At 49.0% G+C, this 24,672-nt stretch overlaps 1 protein-coding gene across 4 annotated transcripts in view; it reads right to left on the bottom strand.

The window, feature by feature from the left end:
- Nucleotides 1–24,672, bottom strand: part of LOC126532996 (uncharacterized) — a 671,944-nt gene that overhangs the window by 245,997 nt on the left and 401,275 nt on the right. The window lies entirely within an intron of this gene.

Raw genomic sequence — 24,672 nt, 5'->3', positions numbered from 1 at the left:
AAAGCGCGACTGTAACCATCCACAACAATACCGTGCAGTAATGCTACAAGTATAGTGCCTAACGCACTGCTTGTGCATTTGTGCTCCTCCGCCCATACGCGTCAGCGTCGATCGTCGTCTGATTGCGAGGACAGAGAACGGGGGTATTCTGCACGTGTCCACCCAGTGGACATGTGCGTTTCGTCTGCTGCTGAAGTTCTGATTGGCTGGTTTGAAATACACTTCAGAAGGAGACAAGCACCCCCCAGCCAATCAGCACTTCAGCAGAAGACGAAATGCACATGTGCACTGGGTGGACACTTACAGAATACCCTTCCCCCATTTCTCTCTCTTCTCAATAGACAAGCAGGCGACGCTGCAAAATATGTGTTGACATACAACGACGCAAACTTCCTCGAGTACGAGACGCTTCCACCACGGTGCTTAGAATGATACGCATGCCATTCAACTGCAATGCAACAAATGTACGTGCATGCTGCCGAAACTCGGCCGCCTCTTCTGTTGCGCTCTATGCTCTTCGTATAGCGTTGGCAAAGTTGCACACTTTAACAAAGCTGGCTGGAACGTGCGCAAAGCCGAGAGATGGAAAGGACGGTTTTGCATTGTAACAATTTATAGCTCAGTGACGCGCTCGTGGGTATGCATCTCCGCAATTAACATCGTATGCAAACAGCGCCATACAAAGAGCCTCGTGAGCACATGCCGAGCACACTATAATCACCTGCAATCGCTGTCTCAGACGCCAAAAACAGGCACGCGGGGTCACAGCAACGGTGGCGACGTGCATTATTCAAAGAAAGCTCGCAGTCAACGCCTGCAGTGGAAGTGCCGACTCCTCAACGCCGTGATCGAGGCCACCGAGGGGCCAAAGACACTGGGCCACTGGTACGGCAACCGAAACGTGTATTTAAACAAAGGCGCCACGCGGCCTGCACGGGACCAAATTGATTCACGATCGATGAGCCAAGTGTACACGGGTGGGCGGCATACGTGAGATGTCCGCAATCGCTGTCCGCGCGTATCACACCGCTCACCGGAGACTATATTTAGAAGAGAGGGAAGCTTCCGACAATGCTGTTGCCCTCGGTGCACTCGCATAGGAGGGATACACGACGCGTGCGCGAGTGCACGTAAATAAACAAAGACAAGCAAGGCGCGCGCACTTCACGATGCATGAGCTCGTTGCAAGCGCTCACATGATCCACAGCTAGCGTGTAACTTTGTCACGAGCAGTACTTCCGAGTAAAACTGGCTCCATTTCATCGGGGAAGACAAACGAGCTTTTTACCAACATACATCACGGTAGTCCGACGTTCACGGAGAGGTGTTTCAGCCATACAAGTGAAGAAACGATGTAGGAAAGTACGTCGACTGATTAAATTTTATCCACGTGTATATCATCTATCTCACAGCTGCTTTATCCACGTGGCCAGAACGATATAAAGGCAATTCAGTTGATATTTAGCCGAAAGTGGAACGGGACGGTTAGATAACGACGGCGTTGCCCAATCCAATACTCCTCGTTATTACGAGCTCTAGCTAATGGAGCGGGATTTATGGTGGTAGCGCGACAGCGAGAACCGACGTGAGAAGACTTGGAATTTGTGAAGGGATTAGATGCGTGGTCTCCGTCATCCGAAAGAACGACGGCGCGAGGAAAGCCGCAAAAAAAAGTTGACATTCACTTTAGCACGCGCTGAAGAGGATGAAGGCGAAAGCCTACGCACTCGCGAGACATTCACTTAATTACGTTGACATTCGCATGCGTTGTTACTTCCTATTACTTGTTTTCTATTTACTTGTTTTTATCTTTACTCGAACACTTTTCAGTCGCCTAGACGTCGCCACTGGTACTGCGTAGTTCATGGCACGTTATAACGGTCGTGGCAAGTCTGTGAAGATAATTAAGACTCATACGCAGGTTCATTGCACGAACGTTTGTCTTTATTTTAGCGCTTTAATCGCCTTCTACTTTCTTGTAGCGCATGCAGAATGCGAAGGACACGGAAAGGCAAATTACAGGGCAAACACACAGCGCTAACTTTCAACGACACATCTATTTCCAGATCTGGCAGGCGTAATTATAATACTCATCAAAACATCATAAGACACGTGCACATTGCTCGGTAAATACGGACAAAACCCAGAAAAACCCGCGCAGACACTTTTGTGGCCACACAGCTCTTTGTTTTATACATAAATACATACTGGTGCATGCGCTTGAATTTTGCTGCCATAACGCCGGACGGTCGTCGGATTTTTCCACCTATGCGCGAGCCACCAGGCGAACAAACGAGGGCGCATGACATACAAAGGTGCACCTGACCGTATACACGATGATGTGACAAGGACTAAGTACGACGAAGGAAGCTGCAGTGGAAACAATAAGGAATACACAGAAACACGACAAGGCCGAGTGCTGCAGGGTCACGTCATGTGGATCCCCGTTGGCGTATATTTACTGACGCTGATAGCGCAGGCCCTACGAAGCATTGGCGGCACACGGGCCACAGAAACACGCATAAACCACGAAGTGGGCGTAACTCGTTATAAGGAAGGCTTCAAATACAAGCATCCTCATTCCGGGGTAAACATGATAGTTGGCGTGACCGAAAGTTCATTAGGCACGGTGCCGCCGCTAGCGCGCGCCGGACTCGGTGGCGCATTTTCTCCCGTGCAGCGAAGGAAACGCACACGTGTAACCTGGCTGGCGAATGCAGGGAGGCTTCGGCGAGGAGCGACTGCGCAGCGTCGAGACCGTGCGCTGCGATCCGCGGCGTACGATGGCACAGGTGCCCGCAGTCACGCTTCCCCGTGCAGACAGCTGCCGCCTCTCGAAGCGCGTCACAAAGCGACAGCGCGCCAAGCATATGGCGCCTGCTCTCGCGGCATTTTTCCAGAGTGTACACCTTCAACGACGACACTGCGAAGTCCCAAACGCGGTATACACATTGCGCTTTCTCACGTGATACACAGCTGGGGCGAAACGCCGTCCGATAAGAGGACCATCTTCACCCTCTACGTATATAATGCTGAGTCATGATCACCCCTTAAAGGATGGAGCTTCTCGAACTTTTCATTTAAAAACATAACCGGGCTATGGAATACAGTATTCCAGTAAACGTGGCGCAAAGTTCGTGCGAATCTTTCTGATGCACTGAAACACATTTTGCAGTTCCTGGTGTGGTCTCTCTCTTTTCTTGTAATTCTGAAGCGTTCTTTATCGCAATTAAAGAGTGTTTGGTTTGCGAACCTGAGCATGTCTTTTCTTGCATTTTTCTGGACGGAAGTATTTAGGTACAGCTGGCATCCCCAAACGGCTTCAGACAGCTTTGCGACTTTACGAATCGCTCATTTTATAAAAAGACGTCTTACAAATGCGACAGTTTGCAAGCTACTACGCCCGCGCGCGAAAAACGCGTTTGACAAAATACAGTTTATTAACAATTCCGAAAGCTAAAGCACGCCGCAAGGAAGGGCACCTGCAGCCACTAGCACGAAGATTACGCAGATCCGCGCACCACCACGGCAACTCCTCTCGAAGCTTTTGTTGGAAACTAGGCTGCCACGCACGAGAGGCAAACGGGTGCGATCGCAGAGGCCACGCGCCACGTCGGTCGCGCAATCGGGCACCAGCTTAGGCGCTCACGCATCCCACGCGTCAGCGGCCCAGGCTCCCCCTGACGAGCGGGCAACGCCGTCGTCGACCCGGGCGAGTGAAAGGCCCTTCTGCTGGGGCGACACCCATGCACCGTGCGCGCACCGCTTCTGTAGTCGTTGACCCCGCGCGCCAGGCAAGCGAGAGACGAGCAGGGCAGGCAGAGGAGCGCGATTTTCGCGCATACGTATACAAGCAAAATCGCTCGGCTTGACCAGTCGAGTCCACGGTCGGCGCATGGGCTGCGTCGTCCGCGGGACTTCTTCCTTCATTAGACAGCAATGAACTGACGGGGCGGGGCTATATAGTCTAGTCCGTGGTATCACACGCGCGATGCAAAAGATACAAGGACGAACATTGCGACCAAAACGCGAAACTTTCGCCAGCGTCTCATTTCCAGGGTACGCGTAGGGTTGCATGCACGCGCCAGTTCCAAACGAATTGTACAGCCAAAGCGAAGCTCTGTAGCATTGTGCTAGGCATCAACAGCGATAAGCGGATATCATTTTCGTGCATCCGACGTGCTGTGTGCAATCATCGCGGCAAAGGTAAACGCTAGTCAAGTCGAGCCGCTCGGCTATCGCGAGCTCGGCTTGACCGTAACGATACTGTCGTCTCGATGCCTACGCGCCGTTACGGTTGGCGTCTGGCACCACGTGCAGAAAGGAATTTCACCCGACCTTCTCCCACAATGCCTCGTCGAAATGAGGCGTGATTTCTCCTGCTACGGTTGGCATCTAACACCTCGTGCAGAAAGGACTTTCTCTCACCCGACCTTCATCCACCATGCCACGTCAAAATGAAGCGTGACCATTTCGAGTGTCTACCGGTCTGGCGGAAGCCCCGCAGTGTTTACAGGCCTCGTGTGTGTGTGTGTGTGTGTGTGTGTGTGTGTGTGTGTGTGTGTGTGTGTGTGTGTGTGTGTGTGTGTGTGTGCGTGTGTGCGTGCGTGCGTGCGTGCGTGCGTGCGTGCGTGCGCGTGTGTGTGTGTGTGTGTGTGTGTGAGAGCGTGCGTGCGTGTGAGCGTGCGTGCGTGCGTGCGTGCGTGGCCCTTTTCTCGAACGGTCAAACTCTACAGGAGAACTTCCACGAACCAGCAACGCCCAAAAGAGACGGACAAGCGTCTACAATTCCAGGAGGTTCGGTATCACCCGAGGCGTGGTATAACCGGAGGCGGGGCCCTCTTTCCGCCAATCAGACTCTGTGCCGGTCACGTGACGTCGACGGAAGCAAGACCCCTCTCGCGATTTTAGAGAGCCTATTTAAGGGGCTCCGAAATGTACTTTCCATCACTTCATTCTCTTCTCATCATCTTTCATCAACCTTTGAATAAACCATGCGAGTTTCGCACTAGAAATCGTCTCGTCCTTGCCCGGTCGCCATGGCGTACCGGATGCCTGCAGCCCGCCGACAACGCCACGCTACCCAATAAGTAACGTCGGTCCAGCTTCGATAGGCAGGCGTCGCTACAACTCGGCAGCAGTACGATACGCTACCCTGGGCAACGCAAGCGCCCGTATTCAGAAATGCGGCCCAACTTGAAGTCCATGCTTGACTGATCTAGGTGACGCCTGGCGGGAGCGTGCCCAAGCGGCTCACTGCGTTTTCTTCGGCGCGTTCCCGTCATGCGTTATTTTGAACAACAAAGTTAGGGTGCATTTCTGAATATGGGGGCTAGTTTCGGTGAACACCAGTACGCGACAGCCGCGATTACCTTCGTTATGCTTTCCGCTGCGTTCATGTTTCCTGCATAAAAACACGTGCTGAGTGCGTATACACACGTCCCACCACATCAAGGAAAGCTATGCCAGCAGGTAACTATACCGCTTATAGCGATAACCGGTTATAACCATGACCTCTGTACACTAAGTCGTATATTGAAGCCGTAGGACCAAGCGCCGAGCAGTTTTCCGGCTCAGATTTTCCGACTAATCAAGCATGCAAGTCAATCTTATGTGAGTGGACAGCGCAACATGCATTTGTAGTTAAGTGCAAGACGCAGGCTGCATGTGTTCCAAACTCGCCATAGACGGCAAAGTAAGTCTCTACTACGCGAAAAGCGGTCATCTTAAGTCTCGTCCTAATTCTGACCAAGTCGTCAAAGAAGACAGCTTCGTGGACACAGCATCGAAGTCAAAAACGATGTAGGCTACTTTGCTGTCTAAACAAGATGGCGGCTGAGCAGGACGGCTGTATGCGCCCGAGAAACGCAGTCACGCTTTGATACGCGTTTACTGTAAGTTACGTTGTGTTTTTCATATGTTCGCCGACGCAAAGAGTTAAAATACAGCGGTAATGCGTCCTTAGCTTCTTTCTCGGCGCCGCGAGGTGAAACCACGTCGCAAAGGCGTGTTCCATGCGTCCTCCATATGCCTGGGCTCGAAGCTGTCTGCGTGTATACACCGTCTCGGACGCTGGCCAGAAGTGGGACACACACACTGCAGCAGGCGCGCGAAGATAATATGGCGTCCATGAAACCCGCGCCACGCTGCCGTTATTACGGCCTGTATAGAAGGCGTGGAAGATTGCGTTATTATTGTTATCATTCCTCTGCAGGGAGTGCCGCCCGTCTTCGTAAACATGGACGGCACCAACAAACCGTATGTGCGACGCCACACGCAAGCACTAAATCTGGGGTGCCGGCACGCGCGGTCAACTGTTTGTGTATACGAACGCGGAGGCATTGCACGTGCTGGTGCTGGCCCGATGTTCATTCCGGTGCAATGCGCTGGCGATAAACAGAGCGCTTCACCTCAATCATCAAAAGGCGGCCTGCATCGGTTCCGCGCATCGGTTGGCCCCCCAAACTACGGTTGGGCGGCCGGGCCTGCGTATTTCTAACCAGTGAGAGTAAAACGAAACGTGCCGGAGGCTGGGGCTTTATGCCAAGACAAACTGAAGCCAACGTACACGTCTTGCTCAGCCAGGCGCACGTGGTTCTTTAAGATCGAAACGCTCAAACATAGAATGCACCCAGCTTTAGCCATAATGTGTCAAGCGCTGCTCTCCGTGGTGGCGACCTCTTACGGCACTGCGTCGAACTGTAAATGTCGTTGTGCGGCTGTGTGTTCTTTATCTGCTACATATAGCGCATTGGTTTCCAAAGCAACGCAGATTTTCTCATAGTTTTCTTTCATACAAATCTCTCTTTCGAAGACCACGAAGTACTGGCGTGCAACATGAACAGCGCGTTGCGGCACACTCGAGGCGTGGCGGGCATTCGGCCACAAGCGGGGCTGATGTGCAGTTCATGGCTCGCCTTAAGTTCAGGCGTCTATTCAGCGAAGACCATGAGAATTTTTTTTTTTAATCTCCTGGGGCACATAGTCCAATTATAGTCCTCGACGTGGTCTGCATACTCTAGGGGAGGAACATTACTTGCACGTGAAATCGAACTGCAACTTCGACTAATTATAACAAATTCACAAATTAGCTTTTCAGCTAAGTACCTTAGGGCATATACTGAAATTTACACATTGTAACCCGGGAGTTCGCAAGGCGAATCGACTTCAATTGAACGAATTCTAAGGATAACACCAGTTTCGAGATATTTCATAGCTTTGCGAAGAAATACATTGGCGGTAGCCAATCTTCGCAAAGCTATGAAAGATTAAAAGTACGTCTTGTTGGGCGAGTTGGTCACAATTCATCTTGGGTACTGTGCGCGAACACCGCCAATCTATGAAAGATTGGCGGTGGCCAGTCACTCTTGCGCTTCAATTTGTGCTTAAATAAGCAAGTGGAATGGCAATGCATCTTTAACGCCAGTATGATGGCCCATATCTCGAAAATCGTCTCATCCACATAATTGTTTTCAAGCAAATATGTCTTGCCCCCTCACCGGCCACAATTTCTAAATTGCAATATGTGCCATAACGTAATTAGTGAAAAACTTTATTAGTGGATCGTTGTTAATCAGGCGATTATGCATTTCGAATTCTCGTGCCAGTGAGGTCGGCCACTTCGAGCTGACGAGCTCAAGGACTAGGATTGTGCTGCCTGCAACAGGCAATTTTTAAAAAATCGCTTAAGAGGAAGCTTTAGCTCGGGCCCAACGACGCGGCCTATTCAAATACATGTAAAACGCAAAAACATTTTTATGAGATAACCCCTAGACCGATTTTAATGAAATCTGTTGCATTTGAGCGAGAAAGTTAACTTGTAGTGACTGTTGGAAGCGGAATTTCGATTTGGGGTTTGAATTTTGTTAAAAAGATTTTCAAATATTCGACCGTTTGAAAAAAATAGAAGCACGAAGTTTACAAATTAACAGCGGTGCATCAAGAACAGATATCGCGGTTCTGTAAACGGCATCCATTAGATCATTCAAAGCGGACAAATTCGATATGTCTTATGTGATTTTTTTTACGTCGTGTACAAGGGTTCTGCAAAAGCTGTATTTCCATATTAATAATTTGTTTAATATTCATGTGTAACATATCAGTTTTGTCCGCTTTAGAAGTACTATTAGATGCAATTCACAAAATTGTATTATCATTTTCCGTTGTTGTGTTACAGAGTTGTAAACTTCATAGTTTCGTTTTTTGAAAATATTCGGTTTTCGCCAATTTTTAATAAAACATTGACGACCTAACTCCAAAATTCGAAACCAATAGTCACAAGATTTAAAATTTTTCTTTTAAATGCAACAAACTTCGTCAAATTTGGTGCAGTGGCTGCCAAGAAAACGAATTCTCCTTTTACATGTATTTAGATAGGAGCACCCGAGCTAAAGCTTCCTCTTAATGTCTTCGCAGAAGCACCTGGCATATCCACACAATCACTCCGGCAAGCGGCCGCACTATGCTTAAACGATACTCTAAGACCTTAACAAGAGCTCTTTGAAGAAAAGAAACTTTGCATGAATGTAATATGCGTGGCAAATATACCATCTGTGGTACATTCGACGCCAAATCACAGCTCCTTTAATGGAAGCGGAAATGGAAGGGAAGGAAGAAACAGGCGACAAACAGACGATGCACAACGCTGTTTCGTCTGCTTGTTCTTTCAGTCCAATTTTGGCACTACACGACAGTTAAGGAAGCCCACCCGGTCAACTAGCCGAAGACTTTCACGCTTCCAGCACCGTGGCCGATGAAAGGCATGCCAGCCCCGGGCTCCGAGTGTAGCCCCAGAACAGCACTCGTGCACTATATACGCACATTCCAACGAAGCGCGCGAACAGCGCGAGATCGCCAGGTTGTTCGAATGAGTGCATAGAGCGACGTCACGTTCGCAGAAGGAGCGCGAATGCAGCACACGACTGCGCATGCCGACACGTGCCGGTACGAACCCGGGCGCGCACACGTCGGATTGATGACCCGCGATAGCGATCTCGCGCACGCCACTCAGTGAGACGCGCACGCCGACGGGACTCGACCGGTGCCGCGCTGCATGGCGCCACCACGAGACAGCTTTCGTTGAACTGCGCCAGCAGACCTCTCGTGCGCGTGCGAGATAGCACGAACACGGCGCATGCGTTCGACTCGTGAGCAGATTGGAGGAAGTAGTTTGCCCATCGATTAGAGAAGTGCACCTGCTCTTCGAGCCGAACAACAGAACAGCGCGGCTGACAAAACAAGTGTTCGCGGCACTCTGTACAAGCAGAAACATCGGCGGCGTATTTTGCATGAGTACCGAATGAGCGCTGGTGTTGAAACAACTGCCTCGTTGGATGCCGTATTTAGGTTCGAGAACCTGACTGGTACCTGTGCTGTACGTAAGCGCGTTCGGAGCGTGCGTCGATACAACCGACAACAAGGAACAGACGAAAGAAGCTGTCCTGTCAATAAACCTGCATACAGTGCGCGTCGACAGCGACGTTAGAATGAGTGCGCCGAGCCACCTCGCGCTGAAGCGTTTGAGTGTAGCGTTATACTATACTGTACGTGGCTCCCGCAGGTATGCCGTGCAAACTATTTCAGAGAAGACGGTATTAGCCCCGAGAACGAACTACAGGGGTGCTGCGAGCGCTGCTCGCGTGACGTCAGGGCACGGACACGCGCCTGTCGTCTGCTACAGTTCGGGTACAGTGGCTTAATAGTTCGGGCGGTGTCCGGGTGCTTTCTGCGGTGTTTTCGTTTGTTCGCCGTCGTTCTCTCTGCTTGTATACTTATGGCAACCGTCTCCAATATATTTTTACGACGTCTTCATTTGCGAAAATTTATTTAAAGAACTCATTTCTTAGACGACAATGCAGCTCTCAAAGGCAACGCTACAGTGCCAGCCGAAGGAGCGCATACCAGCCCATTGCGGGTTTTTCATGCGCGGATCCACAACCGCGAAAACGTAGTACATAAGAATCCAGTTATGACAACATACCTGCTGCGGTGAACAAGTATGTCACAAACGAAAAAAAAATTAAATTATGGGGTTTTACGTGCCAAAACCACTTTCTGATTATGAGGCACGCCGTATAGTGGAGGACTCCGGAAATTTCGACCACCTGGGGTTCTTTAACGTGCGCCTAAATCTAAGCACAAGGGTGTTTTCGCATTTCGCCCCCATCGAAATGCTGCCGCCGTGGCCGGGATTCGATCCCGCGACCTCGTGCTCAGCAGCCCAGCACCATAGCCACTGAGGAACCACGGCGGGTGTCACAAACGACTTCTGCACTACAACTTCTACAACAGTTACTTTGATTTACACGACTTCACAACAGTTACACCACTTCTACAACAGTTACTTTGATTTTAATCCGCTAAAATAGGTTGGCTCACGACGAGTGGTTCATGGTATAATATCGAATTTCCGCATTTCTTCACAGAAACGCTTGGCAGTAACATGAGGACATAGCTAACACTGCAGTTTAGATTCTGCTTCTCAAAATTAGGCGGTTCTTCACGTGTTTATTTTAAGTGGCGGTAATTTGAAGTAAAGCTAATGAAGGCTTACAGCTATTTGCAGAATACGAAAAGGAATGTACTAATATATATTCCATTTTCCGTGCTACATGTTCAACTCGATCACTTGAGAAATTTACTGGTGCTTGTTGCTTGAGGAATATACATGAAGAATCTGTTTGGCGAACTGACACAGGCTTATCGGCCCAAATTTTTTAGTAAAATATGCCTTTTGGACCTTATGGTTGCAGCCAGAAAGAAGTCGAAGCGTCCGTCAATCATGCGTAGCATGGGACATATTGAAAATACCATAACTCCCCGGTGGCGGGTCAAAAATCAAGTGAAATATGTAAGGCTTGTGGTGTTTTCTTTATGAAGATTTGCGAGGTTCTCTTTTATGTACCGACGAAGCGAATAGTTCTCCGTTTGTATAATTAAACAACGTTGGCCGAGACATGGTGAGGCAGAAGGTGCTTGAATTTTCCTTTTCTAGGCAATATAAGCTGCGCTGTAGTACCTCGAGAATACTTTAGGCATTCCAACTGGAACCGTAAAAAATGCTTCATGGTTTCAATTCGAAGTTGTAGTGAACTGATGGGTTTCGCGAATGGGTGCCTGCCATACCGACAGTCGGGTGCTACCGTTGCGTGAGGGTTGTGCCATACAGTCGATAAAGGAAACTGAGGGCCACCGTGAAACATTTCATCGCTTGAAATTGATTGGCTCTCGATTTTACCCACGAAACGTTTCTCTGAGGTGATTGCTACTATGGTATTTGTGAATTAACTATGTGAATACTCTACATGACGCGCCGTCGTGTTAGCAGTCATAAGCAATTCGTTTTTTGGAGGCCTGTTTCAGAGAGGGTTTGTGAAAGTAGCAGCAAGTTTTTTCATAAGAAATAGTCAAGTATGACCATTCAATAATGCGTAAAAAAAAAGAGATAGGCGCGTATTAATGTGCGCCTAACTCTCTTTTACGCATTAATAAATGACCATACTTGATTAGGACGACTCACCAGAGTAATAAGAATCATGATGACAGCTTCACTGGGCAGTGTCTTTCTAACATGGAATAGGAATAACATGTTGACGCCAATTACCAAGATTTTTCTTCCATGTAAAATGCAATGTCTCTCATAGCTAAATACTAAGAGAGCGTTAAGTGTTTAGCGAAGCATCATACGCAACTTCGCGTGTTGAATTTGCACACATTCTTTTTATGCAAAATTTATGGACAGACACAGCGCATATATGCATTGTAAAACCAGTAGACCCCTTCAACGCTACATAGCTTGCGATATCCAAGCCGTAAATTTTCTCGACTCACGCGCTTTTGGAGAAGAAACTGTGGTTCAGGCATGGCAGCAGAAAGAAGCCGACATACCCTTCAATAAGTACGGCTCGAGCCACCCGTGCCCCAGGCATGCACGAAGGGAACGAGCGCGCGCGGCAGCCGAGCGAGCCGCAGTGAGCGGCGTCCTGGCCGTGACGTCACTCACGAGAGGGCGCCACTCCAAATTCTCACCGCTAATACACTCTAAGAACAGTTTACACCCTTTGGCGTGGCCCTTCTGCCACACAACGATAATCGTCATCTGCCTTGATGCGTTTCCTTTCTTTAACGCTGCGAGCCAGGAACTTTCCAGTAACGAACGGCACGCGCGTTATCAGCATAGAACAGTTTACACCCTTTGGAGTGCCCCTTCTGATAACGCGCGTGCCGTTCGTTACTGGAAAGTTCCGGCCTCGCAGCGTTGAAGAAAGGAAACGCATCAAAACGATTATTGTTGTGTGGCAGAATGGGCACGCCAAAGGGTGTAAACTGTTCTTAGAGTGTAGCAGTGCGGGGAAACTCCCCGGTTTCGGTAGCAGAGGTAATTGGCGCCATCTCTGTATTGGGCGAACGCAAAAATCCGTTTCCCTTGCGTGGCCTCGTAGATCACCACGCGCATGCGCGCCGATTCAGGTGGCCGAGCCCTTCGCCCTCCCCAACTCCTCTCCGATAGCCCTCCCTCGTTACTCTCTCGCAACTCCCTCGCCTTCGACTGTCTCCGTGCGCACGTAGTGCGGCCCCGCCGGCGCGGAGCAAGCTCAGCCCGCTGCATGACGTTTCATGTTTCGTTATTTGCCGTTATCGCGAAGCGTGCGCTACTGCGCGTTGACCGGCGTGGCTAGTTTCGTCAGTTTCGTGGTCCTCGGTAGCTGTGTGCTTGTGCTCCGCAATGTTTCACCCGTTTCACGACTCGTACCGCTCTTGCCTCGTGCAGTGGTGCACAAATTACCTCAAAAACAAGCCCTGCAAGGTTGTTCCGGGTGCCTAAAGACAACAGGTGAGCGCTCAGACCCAAGGACATCAAAAGGCGCATGTACACGGTCGTCCACTCTTAGAATGCCGCTCCGTGCTGCCGGCGTAGGGTGCCTCGATGCCTGCAGGCATCGAGGCATCGAGGCACCCTATGCCGGCGCTCCGCGGGGCGCCTCTGTCGGGCGCCGGAGAAACTATTGCGCAGGTGCAGTGAGAGCCGCAGGCGGGGCTTCGCGCGTCGTCTGCTACAGTGCGCCCTGTACTGCGGTGAAGTGGGCTTCAAATTTGCACTGCCTCCGCAGAACGCCGATCGGAGAAACGTTTCTGAATAAACAAAAGACTGCTGAGAAGCCTATCAGCTGCTTTTATCCCGTTGCAGCAACCGTAGCAAAGTTTCCTGCGTGCCTGGTGAAGTTGAAACACACAAATAAGCATACCGGGGAGAAAATGCGCGCCGCGTGATATTCGAAGCTTTATACTACTGCTGCAGCACTACGATCCGCCAATATTTTTAATTTTTGGCGTCTTGCTGAGTAGCTGGTAATAAGTGTTAGCAGACGACTGCTGTTGTCTGCTGAAATCTCGGCGCAACGAAAATTAATCGGAGCGGAATAGTAATAGTGGAGGTGGAGCTACATTATCAGTCTCCTATTTTACCTTCCCACAGATAGAGGTAGACGGCCAGGTAGACTCATCAGCGTATGAAAACAATCCCTAAGGTTTACCAGGACCTCAGTCTTCAGCTTTGCATGGCTTTAAGTAGTTGCTGAGAGGATATTTATTAAGGCGATAGCGTTTAATTGTTCCTACTAGCGTCCGTCCGTTACATTTTAGGTCACGTGACCTGAATATCACGTGACATCACGGTGCAGCGCGTCGTGGGGTCACATGATCCCTCTGCCACGCTTGCGCCAGCTGCTCTTCTCATCTGTCACGAAATGAATTCAAGCGCGGCAAATTCAACTCAGTGGAATGAGTCGCAAACGGCTTTCGCCTTCCCGCAGTTAATAAACATCTATGTGCCTCCAACGAATTTTACAGTTCACAGGGGGCCGCAGGAAAATATGCCGTACTGTGTTCCCACTAAACCCGCCGTGGTTGCTCAGTGGCTATGGTGTTAGGCTGCTGAGCACGAGGTCGCGGGATCGAATCCCGGCCACGGCGGCCGCATTTCGATGGGGGCGAAATGCGAAAACACCCGTGTACTTATATTTAGGTGCACGTTAAAGAACCCCAGGTGGTCAAAATTTCCGGAGTCCCCCACTACGGCGTGCCTCATAATCAGAAAGTGGTTTTGGCACGTAAAACCCCATAATTTATTTTTTTTTTTTTTTGTTCCCACTAAGTTCAAAGTATGTGGCTGGCGTATTGAAGCAGGACATCTTGAAGTGGGTATGTGGAGAATGTGGACAATACTGAGGTCCTAGTAATCTTATTGCTAAGCATTGCATTCGGGTCGAAAGAAAAGTCGTCTTGTTGGCTTATTTTACCTGGTCTTCGATTGAGGAATAAGCCTTTCTGCGAATGTTTTCTATGCGCTGTTGCAAAAGCCGACTACCTTCTGTTCCCCTTGCCACCGTTACTCAAGTTGTGGCCAAGTGCAAAATAATCTGATAATGTGTGTTTCAGTTTTTAGTACAGTGTTATTTTTTCTTCTGCCATGTTCTTTTCTTTTTTCAATTCGTTCAGCAGCAATGAACATGTCACGCATTTCATATTCTTTCGTGCAGATTTATAACTAAGCTCTCTCTTTTGGCATGGCTCTCAATCAAACAATGTTAGTATTTTATTCTATTTTTAGGTACTTTGCGTGTCATTGTTTTTGCCATTAACAGTGAGTTTTCCCTTTTTATAGTTGTCATGACTATGTCATACGTGTCGTCCAGTTTTGTGCAATATATTCGTGCATATATCAAAAGCTCGTCTAAATTTGGGTCTTGAGGACGTTATATAAAAATCTTGTTTGTTTTTATGTGTGTGGACATGAAACGGCCTTCGCGTTTTCCAGCGCTTTCTTTTGTTATTTCACCGTCTGTGAACTTTTGTGTTTAGTACTCTTGTATATGTCATGCACCTTTCACTTTTGCTCATTTTTTGAGCGTGTATCACACCACGTTATAAGAAAAATCTGTTTTCGGAAACGAAGTCAATAAAGCGAGACTAAACATCTGTTGTGTTGGAAGTGGAATTTTTTTATGTCCCGGCACATGCTGGTATAACATAAGTATGGTCAAGAGTGCGTGCGTGCGTGCCAACGCATAGCCCACGGCGCACCACGCGCCAGCTCGCAAGCAATGCCAATGCGCTCCGTAGCGCGCGCATTGCTTGCGAGCTGGCGCGTGGTGCGCCGTAGCACGCGCGCGATAAAAAGAAAAAAGCGCGCTGCGTACAGGTAAAAAAAAAAAGTAAGCGACGCGCGCGGCATGGGGGAAAGGGTGAAAGTGAGCGCAGCCAGCGCCGTCTAGAATTCTAGGTGGCTTTGGCGCAGCGGGTCAGCATAATAATAAAAAAAAAATAAGAGTAACGTTTGGAAGAGGAGGCGCCGCGCGGCTGCTATTCCTGTTGCCATGACAACGTAAACAATCGTGTGCGCCGCCATTTTGCTTCTGCGTCGCCCATTGGTTAGGGCCGTAACTGAAGGGGGCCTTGGCGCTAGCGTCGAAAGAGCCTCTGCTCGAAAACGGCCAATGGCAGCCATGCGGAGTGTCCCCCCCCCCCCATTCCCCCCATTGCTAATAGCGCCACAGCCTGACGAGTGGTGGAAGTAAAACGGGAGAGACGCTGTGTACGCATTCGGCCGAGACGGTCTCGCGAAAATGTCCAAGTGCGTATGCTGTGCATATGACTGCACACATGTTTGCCATCAATGTGAGAAGCGCGAATGAGCTTGATCTGGTCGAAGCGCAGGGCACAACACTCAGAGGAGCGACGAAAAGTGACAACTATCGTTTGGAATGGCCCGTATCATTTTCATCACCTCTCTTGGCGGCCGGTGTCGGCGACGCTGGGGTGAAAAATGAAAAAACGTCCTAGCGCCCTTTGAATAGTGCACGGTGCCCTCAGCCGATCACCGACGTTCGCGAATCCGACGTCTCAACAAGAGCTATTGCGTTTTAATGGCGCTTAAGTTAGTGCACACAAATGGCGCTACAGAGTAAATGCGTTTCAGTGAGTCTTCTCTCGTCGCGCACAGCCGCTGAAGCCCAGTTCAGCCGAGGCAGAGCGTTCGAGTCGAGGCCCGTCTGTGGATGCACGGGGGACAAGCGTCCCCTATAAGACACCACATTGCATGAGGATGGTGCGCGCCGTTCTTGAATGAAGTGGCCACGGCGATTCCGCCTTGGCGATTTCTTAGGGCAGTTTTCGTAACCGCACGTCAGCAATCAACTCGAGTGCACTGTTCTTATAGAACTGTGTTTCCCGAGCAATTCCTGATGATGATGATATGTAGTGTTTATTGGCGCAAGGGCCAAGTGTGGCCAAAGAGCGCCAAGGCAGTGGTGACGAGTACTGAATGGACTAATAGCTGATGTGACGTGGCTGTAGAGAGGCCTAAAACTGAGAGCTATAAGTTGCATAAAATACACAAGGAATAAAAATATGAGAGTGGCTGAAGTAGGGTATGCTATAAGTATAGGATGTACAACAATGGTGTAATAGCGTTACATGAATGAAAATGGACAGGTGATTGTTGTTGACAAATAGCACAACAGCCTCAGCTGATCCCTTGAGTACAAGGGCCTGGAGGCATGTGCTATAACAAAGGTTCACATCGCAACCGTGGCCTCTCGCAAGAGGCCGTGTTACGAATTTCTTGCACAGAAAACGTGGAGCATGTCAACGTCGTTTAAAAAGCCTAAGGTGGATTGCATGTGAAGTAGCGGTTCTCTGCCTAGAAACAGTGCCAGGTGAAGTGGTATACACTGAGTGTATGCTAAAGGGAAGTGTTTATTCCTCTCGACTTGTGTTTCGCGGCATTCTAGGAAGACATGCTGAACACCGAGTGTCTCCCCACATCTACTACACATTGGACGTTCACCGCCACTCAACAAAAAGCTATGTGTACCGTAAGTGTGCCCTATTCTGAGACGACAGAATAGGACATCACTTCGTCTGGACTTGGTCAGTGATGGCCAGTATCCTAAATGTGGCTTAACTATGTGGAGTTTATTAAGGGTTTCAGAGTCCCATTTATGCTGCCAGTAGGTTCTGAGTTGTTTCCGTAAGTATGGCTTTAGGTCTGAGACAGGAACGGCTGCGGACATGTTGCAAGCTTTTGTGTCTAAGGAGGTAGCAATTTGGTCTGCCAGGACGTTACCTTCAATACCTATGTGTCCAGGCACCCAGCATATCGTTACATGTTGGCCAGAGGCATAAATAGTACAGAGGAGAGAGAAAAGATCTGCAATTACTGGATTTGTGTGGTTGAAGCATGACATCAATGTTTTCACAACGCTTAATGAGTCTGTGTATATGACCGCCTTATCTAAATTTAACTGTTTGATGTGTTTCGCAGCCGACCACAGTGCATACGCCTCTGCTGTAAAGATGCTTGTTTGAGAATGCAGAACAGCGGACTCGGAAAAGGATGGGCCGACGGCTGCGTATGACACGCCAGCATGTGATTTAGACGCATCTGTGTAATACTCTGGACAAGGGTACTTAAATTGTAATTCCAGAAAATGCATATGAATGTGCGCCTCTGGAGCGTGCTTCGTTACTTCCACAAATGACGTGTCACAGTCAATGATTCGCCACAACCACGGTGAAAACGGCTTGGCAGAAGCCATTAGTCTATTTTCATGAATATGAGCATCCATCTCCTCGCTCAGCCTTGTCACACGGATCGAGAATGGCTGTAGGTTTGTTATGAAAGAGTGTTGCAGAGATCATATCGTTTATGGTGGAATAACAAGGATGGTTTTTGTTAGCATGTACTTTCAGAAAATAATTAAATGTAGAATATGACCGCTGCAGATCGAGCGACCATTCATTCGATTCGACATAGAGGCTTTGAATCGGACTCGTCCTAAAGGCGCCGGTGGCGAGGCGGATACCAAGATGATGCACAGGGTCCAGCATCTTGAGAGCACTGGGTGTAGCTGAGTGATACACAACGGCACCGTAGTCTAAGCGCGATCGTACAAGGCTCCTGTAGAGGTTCATGAGGCATTTCCTGTCGCTTCTCCACGTTGTATGTGACAGTATTTTCAGGATGTTCATTGTTTTAAGGCATTTAGCTTTTCAAATACTTGATATGAGGAATGAAGGTTAGTTTTGAGTCGAGTATTATGCCTAAAAATTTATGTTCAGTGTTGAGTGGTATGTGTTGTCCATGCAGCATAATATCAGGATCTTGTATCAAGCCTATCTTTCTAGAAAAGAGTACACAGGAGCTTTTGAGGGGGTTTAGCTTGAAGCCATTCTCCTTTGCCCGAGCAATTCCTCCTCGAAAGAATTTGTAACGAAAGTTGCTTGGTTAACTTAAACCGTACAAAATTTGGAGCTAACAACAATTTGTTACTGCCGCTATACATACTAATTATGGGAAACAATCGGGATATTTTGCAGCATTATCTACTCGGAACAGCTTCCCACTAGATGTCAAGCGCTCTTCGTCTTTAGGTTTCTTCAAAAAAACATCATTCACTTTTCTACTAGATAGCCAAAGTAATTCACATATCTAAGCTATTCACTTCACTCCTGCTTTTCGTTTTTCCTTTTTCCTAGATTTTTTTTTTCATTTGTAGCCTTTATAAATATTTTTGTTTGTTCTGTTACGAAAGCCCTAACTACTGTTTTAAATTCTACGTCTAGTTATTGACTTTATATTATTTGCAGTTTGTACTACATTTATTTTGCATAATCTTCCACTTAGTGACTACTATATTGCTGTTTTGCACAAATGTATATATTTTCTTACAGGAGGTCCCTTTTCAGCCGCATGCTCTGGAACCTCCTTCTGTGTACTTGTGTAAGCATGTATATCCAGTTATTAAAGAAATAAACTGAAACTGAAAGAAGAAGCGCCTTCTTCAGTAGAGTTAAACGTTACATGTGCTTCGTTCAGCCGAGAGAAAAAAAGAAAACGCTTCGAATCGAGGTGCGTTTGTGAAGCACGGGGGTAAAAAGTTACAGAGGTACTTAAGTCTCATTACGTAAATCGAAGTCGAAAGCAGTCTGACTATCGCGCGATACTTTTCACTTGGCCATGCGCTCGAATTGGGCAATGTCAATTTTGGGGGTGGGCCAGCTCGGCTTTGAACGTGGGGATTCAACTCAATTTTCGAACTGGGCAAAGTCAATATTTTGCGTGCACTTTGGCCACGGCATCCGTCCGACGCCGTGCATCGCGAGATGCAGCAGGTCCTGCACCGGGAACGTGACGTCATCACTGGGTTCCGTGGGTTTCGGTGCCATCGGATGTCAACGCCGTACGGGCGCTAGATTTTCCGCTTCACACGGCGTGTAATGATTTCGCATTAAAATGCGCCCACAGGAGCGCATCGCGCGGCAAGGCTGCAGCCCCTTCGCGAAGCGCGCAATTGACGATCGGACGGCGCTTCGATCCGGGTTAATTCGGGGGCGTTGCCGGTCAGCGGTCGAGCAGCACGCGCGCGCACTCGGGCAGTCGGCCACGGAGGCGATCTCTCTCGCTCACGGCGGCCACGAAACCCGGCGCATGCGCGCAAACGGCCGCGGCGAAGGAACGACAGCACGAAGACGCCGCCGAGTGCGTAATGAGCGCGCCGCGCATTATAAGCGATCGTCGCCGCTCCAATTAACGCCACCGTGCGATTCACATGGCGGTCTCCGCCGGACAAGAAGACGTATCGCCGGTAACACGCCCCGCCGAAACTCGATGCGCTCCCCCCCGCTCTTAAGTAGTGCATAAGGACCGGTCAGCTTCGGCGCATATCCGAGGGTCACGCCATACCGAGAGACCCGGACACACGCAAACACGCACCAGGCAGATTGGACGAGCGGCCTCTGGCGAGGCCATGGCGACCGGCGTCTTGCAACGGGAGCATGCAAATTTGTCTGGCGCGCAATGTGCAGGTATACGACGCGAGCCCCATAGCTCGCGGCACCTTGTGGGCAGAGAGTGGCCCTCCTGCCCAAATGTCTCGCTTCTTCTGCTCAACTTACATCCGCACCCGCCGCTGTATTACTTCCGGCGAGAGATGACGTTCGTGGCATGCACGGGCGACCGTGAGCAGAGCACTGGGCAGTGCCCGAGGCTTTCTTCTACACTGACCCCCGCCGGTCGAGGATTCAATTCAGCTGCCGCTGAGGCGCCTCGAGCGTCGCTCCGTGAAACTCGATCGGCTTTACCGAGTGACCGACGATGTTCGCGTTACGTATACCCTAGAAGCGATAGATATTAGGCGGAAACACTACCTCTGCTAGAGTGACAGCGCAGTACGTCATCATCATCATCATCATCATCATAATCTTTTATATCCACTGCAGGACGAAGGCCTGTCCCTGCGATCTCCAATTACCCCTGTACTGCGCCAACCGATTCCAACTAGCGCCCGCAAATTTCCTAATTTCATCGCCCTACCTATAGTCTTCTGCCGTCCTCGACTGCGTTTCCCTTCTCTTGGTACCCATTCTGTAACCATATGGTCTAACGGTTATCTAACCTACGCATTTCATGACCTGCCCAGCTCCATTTTTTTCTCTTAATGTCAATTTGAATATCGGCTACACCCGTTTGCTCTGATACAAATCGCTCTATTTCTGTCTCTTAACGTTATGCCTAGCATTCCTTCGTTCCATCGCTCTTTGCGCGGTCCTTGTTCTCGAGCTTCTTTGTCAGTATCCAAGTTTCTGCCCCATATGTCAGCACCGATAAAATACACTGATGGTACACCTTCCTTTTCAATGATAATGGTGAGCTTCCAGTCAGGATCTGACAATTTCTGCCGAATGCGCTCCAACCCATTTTATTCTTCTATGAATTTCCTTCTCATGATCAGGGTTCCATGTGATTAATTGACATAGGTAAACATACTCCTCCACAGACTGTATAAGCTGACTGGCAATCCTAAACTCTTGTTCCCTTGCCCGGCTCATTATCTTTGTCTTCTGCATATTCATCTTCAACCCCACTATCACACTCTCTCTGTTAAGGTCCTCAATCATTTGTTGTAACTCGCCTCCAGTGTTGTTGAAAAGGACAATGTCTACTGCAAATCGTAGGTTGCTAAGGTATTCGCCGTTTATCCCTACTCCTAAGCCTTCCCAGTTTAATAGCTTGAATACTTTTTCCAATTACGATGTGAAGAGCATTGGGGAGATTGTGTCTCCTTGTCTGACCCCTTTCTTTATAGGTATCTTAACTTTTCTTGTGGAGAATTAAGATAGCTGTGGAATCTCTAGATATTTTCCAAGATATTTACGTAAGCGGCCTGTACTCCTTGATTACGCAATGCATCTATGACTGCTGGTATCTCTACTGAATCAAATGCCTTTAAGTAATCTATGAAAGCCATATAGAGAGGTTGATTGTACTCCGCGGATTTCTCGACTATCTGAATAGTGTAATGAATGTGATCCATTATAGAGTATCCCTTCCTGAAGCCAGCCTGTTCCCTTGGTTGACTGAAGTACAGTGTTACCTTTATTCTATTGCAAATTATCTCGGTAAATATTTTATATAATATTGGGAGTAAGCTAATGGGCCTACAATTTTTTAGTACTTTAACGTCACCCTTTTTGTGGATTAGTATAATATTTGCATTCTTCCAGTTTTCTGAGACCTATAGCAGTCGATAGACACTTCGTAGAGAGTCGATAGTTTTTTAAGCATTACGTCTCCTTCATCTTTGATTAAATCGACTGGTAGTCCATCTTCTGCCTCTTTTACCCGTTTCATGTCTTTCAAGGCCCTTCTAACCTCATCGCTACTTATAGAAAGAGTCTGTGCAAGCTGTTCATTACTGCTTCAAATGGAGATATCGTGGCTCCTCTGGGTACTGTACAGGTAAGTATAGAATTATGCCGCTGTTATTACTATAGCTTCGAGATTGCTGATGATATTACCGTGCTTATCTTTCAGTGCATACATCTTGGTTTGTCCTATGCCAAGTTTCCCTGTCGCTGATTTCATGCTTCGTCCATTTTTTACGGCTTCCTCAGTCTTTCTCACGTTATAATTTCCAATATTCCTCCTTTTCTGCTTGTTGATCAGTTTTGACAATTCCGCGAATTCTATCTTGAGTTGGACACTTTCATTCTTTGTCGTTTCCTTATGAGGTCCTTTGTTACTTGAGAGAGCTTGCCTACTGGTTGCCTTGGTACCTTACTTCCCACTTCAATTGCTGCCTCTGAAGCTAGCCTAGTTACGGTTTCATTCATTACCTCTATGTCTTCTTCATCTCTTTGTTCTAAGGCTGCATATTTGTTTACAAGTACCAGCCTAAATTTGTGTGCTTTTACCCTTACTGCATCCAGGTTGCTCTGTTTCTTCCTTACCAATGTTAGTCTTTCTCTCATCAAGTTGGGGTGAGTCTTAGACCTCACTAACGTATGATCACTGCACTTTACCTTACCTAACACTTCTACATACAAAACAGCGCAGGACAGGCCTTGCAAATTACAGATAAGGAACCTTCAACACCTGCTACATGAGAAATGTCTTTCGAGGGAGACAAGGGCTCTCGCCACTGCAGCGTTGGAGAATCGTGCTGGTACGTACGTATGCCTCAATGAGCGCTGAACACTCAGCGCAAAGTAAGTATACCGAAAAGCCGCGGGTTGGTTAGAGATCGCCGCGAAAGTACGACTGAAACCAATTACAAATAATGCCTTATGGAATGCGGAACAGATGACGGCTTCAGCGAATGGCCAGGCACAACGAAATTTCAACCAAAATTCGAGTGTCGATCACGTATCACACAACGCATTTACCAATGCCGCCGCTTGTCCGCAGGCGCACGTCACCCTCACTGCAGGAACAACTCTGGCAGCTCTAGCTTGCAACAAAGCTTACCTCAACAGTGCGATCAACTTTCTGTTGTCCACGCTATGAGAACAAAGTTGCCGTCTCCGAATAAGAAGAGTGGGCGAGAACGCTTTCCCAAGCCAACCAGTTGGCGCACTCACCCGTAAGAAGCTGAGCAGGGTTTCGATTTATTTCACCACGCCGAACTACGAACCACAAACATTGGACGCAGCGTGCAAAGTGAGAGAGATGGAACACGACTCACTCGCGCAGATTAGGCTCGCACAAAGCCAGCGAGGACGCAATAAGAGCCCGAGGAAGGGGCGCACCCGAAGCGGCGACGCGGACAGCTAGTCGCCGAGACGCACGGCAGACAAAGTCCTCGGGTCAACCCGCCGAGTGCGCAGCCAGCGGAGCTTGCACTAATGCAAGAACACTGCACATTCTGCGAAACGAATCGAAACAGAAAGCAAAAGGGCTATCTCTCGCTCGCCCGCGATTCAAACGCGCGCTTGCATGCAGGCGTTGTTCTTGGAAGTTGCGGGTCACCGTCGTCGCGTATCGGCCAGGTTATTGCGGTGCAGCGGAGACCTACAAAGGCGCTGGCTCATGACTAAAACCAGAGAGAGAGAGAGAGAGTTTAAGATAAGGAAGCAGACGCGGCATTCGGACCACTCGGCCTCGCGCCAACGCTGCTGCAGCTCCAAAACGAGCGGCCGCACTGGACCGTGGCGATCTTCAGCCGGCACTGCAGTAGAAGAGTCGGGCGTTTTCTCTGTTCTTCGGTTCGTCGGCACGCACGCATAGCGACGGGCGCTGAGGAGAGAGCCTTCGCCGCTTTTACTGGGCGCAAACACGCACGAGGAGGGTTCTAGCCTAGTCGCTGGAATAATCGACCCCGAGAACGCACGCGCAACCGAAGAAATGAGCAAGCAAACAAAAAGCGCGCGTGCTAGAGAGAAATTGAATGTGTTAGCGTCGAACGCTCGGCGATTCATTGACGCGTCCTCATTGCTAACACGTCATAGCGTTACGCGGCGTACGCTGCACCTTGCAAACACCGGGACATGGTTCAAAGCACGTTAGCTATAGAGCTTCGCTGACGAAGAAGATAGGCGTGCGATAAGAAGAATTTGTGTGCGATAGCACGCATGCTGAGCCGTACAAGCCAACCGCACTCGATGTTTCGAGGAGGCCCACCACCTCCTAACCTAACAAAAAATGTTCGGCCAAAACGATGCTCTTATACTGGTCTGGAGAAGGCAAAAGGATACAAAAAGTAATGCGACAAACGTGCACGCTCACATGTTTTTTTTTTTTTTCCTGCCCCAAGGAAAGCGACGGCAGCGCCACCGCATCTTCGTAACGTCAGGCTCTGCAGCTTGTGTATGACTCTGCGAGAACAAAGGGCACGCACGACGGGAGAGGCTCGCTCTCCGGCACCTCTTTCGGCGCCAACCACTTGTGCACACGGCCACGCGCCGCGCGAAGCGCATCGAGCCGAAACACCATTATCAGCGCCCAACGCCGCCCGGCGGGCGCTGTTAACCCGAATATATATACCATGACGCCTCAGCGGCAAAGGAACACAGAGACAATGATGTCGCCGACGTAGCGGCGAGCACGAGAACATGGACGTTCCAGCTACACTATATACGAAACGCGTGCTCCAGCGAAGCTTCTACTACACTACCGTCGTAATAGCGCCCGTTATACCGTATCTATTACAGTTAGACCCGCACTTTTTTTTTTCTTTTTTCATGGAACCTTGGGAAAGCGCGCCTTTTACGGGAGTCGGCCTATGACTGCTCTCTAAATCGCGGACGACACGGCGAATGACGTACAGAATAATGCAAACACTGGCTACGCGCTATATAAACACAATATTAAATGCGTAGCATTTATACGTTTAG

This window comes from Dermacentor andersoni, chromosome 7 (assembly GCF_023375885.2).
Source record: "Dermacentor andersoni chromosome 7, qqDerAnde1_hic_scaffold, whole genome shotgun sequence".
NCBI lineage: Eukaryota > Metazoa > Arthropoda > Arachnida > Ixodida > Ixodidae > Dermacentor > Dermacentor andersoni.
This window is presented reverse-complemented; position numbering and strand designations above follow the sequence as displayed.